Here is a 4,338-nt window from a genome sequence, read left to right as displayed (position 1 = left end):
ACTCTTGTCTCTTTCTTTTTATTTCCTTCCTTCTCTCTCTCTCTCTCTCTCTCTCTCTCTCTCTCTCTCTCTCTCTCTCTCTCTCTCTCTCTCTCTCTCTCTCTCTCTCTCTCTCTCTTCAAACAGACAAAGCCAACAGAGGAAATAAATGGAAAGAGAAACTAGAGAACAAGAACAAGTGGAAATGAGAATATAGAATAGGGAAAGGTGCAAATAGAATAAACAGATGAACACGAGCAAGAAAGAAAGTTGGGAAGGAAACATAACACTCACCAAAAAAAAATAGAATAAAAAAAAAAAGGAAAAAAAATGGACAGTCAATGCTTTGCGAAAGATGGAAGAGGAAAAAATTAAGAACAAAAAGAAGTGTGTGTGTGTGCGTGTGTGTGTGTGTGTGTGTAAGGGGTGGGGAGAGGGGGGAGAAGTAGGACAATATGAGACATAAAAAACACGTGTGGATTGCAAAGAACTGGTGGAAACACGAGTGGTCTTCAAAAACGGCGCAGGTGAGAGAAGGTAATAACAGGCGAGGGAAAAGTGGGAGTGGGGGAAAGTAGTGAAGTTGGTGGTCTGGGGAAAAAAAGAAAAAAAAACTAAATGGGTGAGTGGTTAGGGTGACAAGCAGAGAGAGAGAGAGAGAGAGAGAGAGAGAGAGAGAGAGAGAGAGAGAGAGAGAGAGAGAGACAAGGAGGGAAAAAGAGGGAGTAAGAGTGAGATAATGAGGGAGTGAGAGGATGAAAGTGAGTGTAAGAGTGAGAAAGTGACAGTGATAGAGAGGGAAAGAATGAGATAATGAGAGAGTGAAAGGATAAGAGTGAGAGGCAAGGGTGAGAAAGTGAGAGGGACATAAGGAGAGAGAGAGAGAGAGAGAGAGAGAGAGAGAGAGAGAGAGAGAGAGAGAGAGAGAGAGAGAGAGAGAGAGAGAGAGAGAAGGTGAGACTCGCCGTCCTAACCCGCAGGTAAAACAGGTGATTATTGCAGGTGTACGAGTTCTAATTAACAGGGAAGATTGTTTGAGCATACGGGTGCCTCCTCTTCCTCCTCCTCCTCCTCTATTATGTGCGTCTATTCCTATCACGTTAAAAATAACAAGTATACAAATTTTCCTTTTGTTATCTGTATTTTGTATTCTTTTGTATTTTCCAGGGCCGCCGTGGTACAGTGGGACCACGCGCGCTTTAGGGAAGTCGAGATATCCTTAAGCTCACGGGTTCGAATCCTGGCTACGTTGCGAGGGCACGAAGGGCATCCACTCGGGTAACGGTCCCCTAAATGTTGAATCCAAAGTCCTTCGTTAGCAGGCACCGCTCTGGCCATGACTGACTAAAGAAACCAGACATAAAGCAGAGAAAAGAAATGGTCTGTAATTTGTATTAGGTTGCAATCGCTTTTTTTTTTTTTTTGTTGGGTGGTAAGTAAACTAGTTAACTTCTCCTCTTCCTTCTCTTCCTCCTCCTCCTCTTCCTTCTCCTCCTCCTCCTCCTCCTCCTCCTCCTCCTCCTCCTCCTCCTCCTCCTCCTCCTCCTCCTCCTCCTCCTCCTCCTCCTCCTCCTCCTCCTCCTCCTCCTCCTCCTCCTCCTCCTCCTCCCCCTTCTCTTCCTCCTCCTCCTGCTTACCTTGTGCCGCTGGTCACTGTACAAGCACCACAAGGGTAATGGTGACACTGCTGGTGGTGACGTTGATTCAGTAACTTGTCACCACTTGCCTTCCTTCAACACTTAAGTTTTTACTCTTACAATTCCTTCCCTCTTCTTCTCTTCTCCCTCATTCGCTTTCTCTCATTTCTCTGTCTCTTCTTCCCTATGTCTCTTCACCTGAGGAAGGCAAAGTCAAAGAAAGATAGAGAGAGAGAAAGAGAGAGAAAAAAATGTCTCTTCTAACACCCCAAGAGAAGAAGAGAGAGAGAGCGAGAGAGAGATTAAACGTTCTTTTCTCTCTCACACCTAAGGAAGCTCTCAAGTTTTCCTTTTTTGTTTATCTCTCAAAGTTCTCCATGTTCCTTGGGAGTTATGGGGCGTGAGTGCGCGAGTGTGCGTGCGGGGGAGCGAGCGTGGGGTGGGAGGCGGTGGCGGAGGCGGGGCGCGAGGCAGGGCGGGAGGCGCTGTGATGGCGAGGGGAGTCTGGGCTACACTGACGGTCGCTCTCTGTACCATGTGTGATCCAACAGGTAGGAGAGAGTGGGCAGGCGCTGGCTCTCTCTCTCTCTCTCTCTCTCTCTCTCTCTCTCTCTCTCTCTCTCTCTCTGGAACGCTTTCTTTCCTTTCTTTTCCTTCGTTCTTCATTCTTTTCACTCCTCTTTCTGTTTATCTTATTTTCTTCCTCGTCTACTCTCGCCGCCTTTTTTATCATTTCCTTCCTTCTTTTCTTGGTTCTCTCTCTCTCTCTCTCTCTCTCTCTCTCTCTCTCTCTCTCTCTCTCTCTCTCTCTCTCTCTCTCTCTCTCTCTCTCTCTCTCTCTCCCACAACATTTCACTCCTTATGCATCTGTTTTTCCTTCTCACTTTCTTCCTCTTCCTCTCACTTTCCTCATTCCTTCATCATCTACTTTTCTTCTTTTCATTCTTTCCTTTTTCCTTTCTCCTTCCTTTTTTTGTCTACTTTTCACTCATGCTCTCTCTCTCTCTCTCTCTCTCTCTCTCTCTCTCTCTCTCTCTCTCTCTCTCTCTCTCTGGGAAGTTTGGGGAAGGTGAGGGTGGCGGTGCCTTAGAAGTTATGCGGTTAAAGAGAGAAAGATTGCTCTCTCTCTCTCTCTCTCTCTCTCTCTCTCTCTCTCTCTCTCTCTCTCTCTCTCTCTCTCTCTCTCTCTCTCTCAATATCTCCTTCCACTTCATCCATCATCGACCATTGACATTCACTTCCTTACTCAAAGATACAACTTCTCCCTCCCTTATCCTTCCTTCCTTCCTTCCTTCCTTCCTTCCTTCCTTCCTTCTTTCTCTCCAGTCTCACAAGTATTCCCCTATCTCGTCTTTTCTTCCTTCCTTCCTGTATTGCTTCCTTATTCAAACTGTATTTATTTATTTATTTCCTTCCTTACTTCCTTCCTTCCTTCATTCATTCATTCATTCATTCACTCATTTCTTATTCAGACTTTCCTTCCTTCCTTTCTTCTTTCCCTGTTTTCTTCATTTTCTCCCTCCTTGCAACCTTCCTTTATTCATTCCAAAACCTTCCTTCTTTCCTCCTTTCCTTTTTTGTTTCCTTCCTTCGCTCCTTCCTTGTAAACTTTCTTCATTCCTTCCAAACCTTTCTTACTTCATTTCTTCCTTCTATCCTTCCTTCCTTGATTGTTTGCTTCTTTTCTTCCTTCCTTCCTTCCTTCCTTGCTTCTTTCATTCCTTCCAAACTTTCCTTCTTTCCTTCCTCCCTTCCTTCCTTCTCTCCTTCCTTGTAAATTTTACTTCATTCTTTCCTTCCTTTTTTTCTTTCTTTCCCTGCAAATCTTTCCTTCATTCCTTTCAAACCTTCCTTCCTTACTTGTTTCCTTCCTTCCTTCTCTTCTTCCTTGCAATTTCCTTCATACCTTTCCAAATCTTCCTTATTCCCTTGCTTTCTTTTTTGCAAGCCTTCCTTCCTTCCTTCCTTCCTTCCTTATTCAAACTTTCCTCCCTTTCCTTCTCCAGACTTAATAACCCCATCACATTTTTTTTTCCTTTACCTTACGTACTCCTCCTTCTCCTCCTCCCTCCCATGTACTTCAAAACTAGTACATCCAATTTCCTGGTGTAAGCTTAAGGATAGTACAGTTGAAGACTTCCCCCCATCCACCGAGTTTGAACGACGTCTTTACACACAGTATTTCATTTCGTTCGTATTTATATATATATATATATATATATATATATATATATATATATATATATATATATATATATATATATATATATATATATATATATATATATATATATATATATATATATATATATATATATATATATATATATATATATATATATATATATTTATTTATTTATTTATTTATTTATTTATTTATTTATTTATTTATTTATTTACTTACCTATCTATCCATTTATCTATTTATCTATTTATTTATATATCTATCTATTTATCTACCTATGTATCTATTTATCTATTCATCAATATATCTACCTATAGGCAGCACGGTTTTAAAGAAAACTATTCTACTGCTACTGCTTGCCTGGTACTTAAAGAAACTGTATTAAGATACATAAATGAAGTATCAAATGTGTATGGATGCTTTCTGGACTTGACAAAAGCGTTCGATAAAGTGAATATTTTAAACTAGTTAATAAGCTTCTGAAAAAAAAAAAACTTTTTTTACAGAAATCAGAACGTTATTGTCAAGTTTGAAAAC

The 4,338-nt window shown here is 41.3% G+C and overlaps 1 protein-coding gene across 1 annotated transcript in view; it reads right to left on the bottom strand.

Annotated features, from left to right (window-relative positions):
- The window catches only part of LOC135111746 (somatostatin receptor type 2-like), a 99,048-nt gene extending 96,819 nt beyond the window's left edge, over window positions 1–2,229 (bottom strand). The window contains exon 1 of the mRNA XM_064025434.1: window positions 1,617–2,229. The gene's annotated coding sequence lies outside the window, so the exon portion shown is untranslated. The remainder of the gene's footprint in view (window positions 1–1,616) is intronic.
- Between the last annotated feature and the right edge of the window lie 2,109 nt (window positions 2,230–4,338).

The sequence above is a fragment of the Scylla paramamosain genome, chromosome 22, assembly GCF_035594125.1.
Source record: "Scylla paramamosain isolate STU-SP2022 chromosome 22, ASM3559412v1, whole genome shotgun sequence".
Taxonomy (NCBI): domain Eukaryota; kingdom Metazoa; phylum Arthropoda; class Malacostraca; order Decapoda; family Portunidae; genus Scylla; species Scylla paramamosain.
The sequence above is the reverse complement of the archived record's forward strand: the minus strand, read 5'-3'. Positions and strand labels throughout refer to the sequence as shown.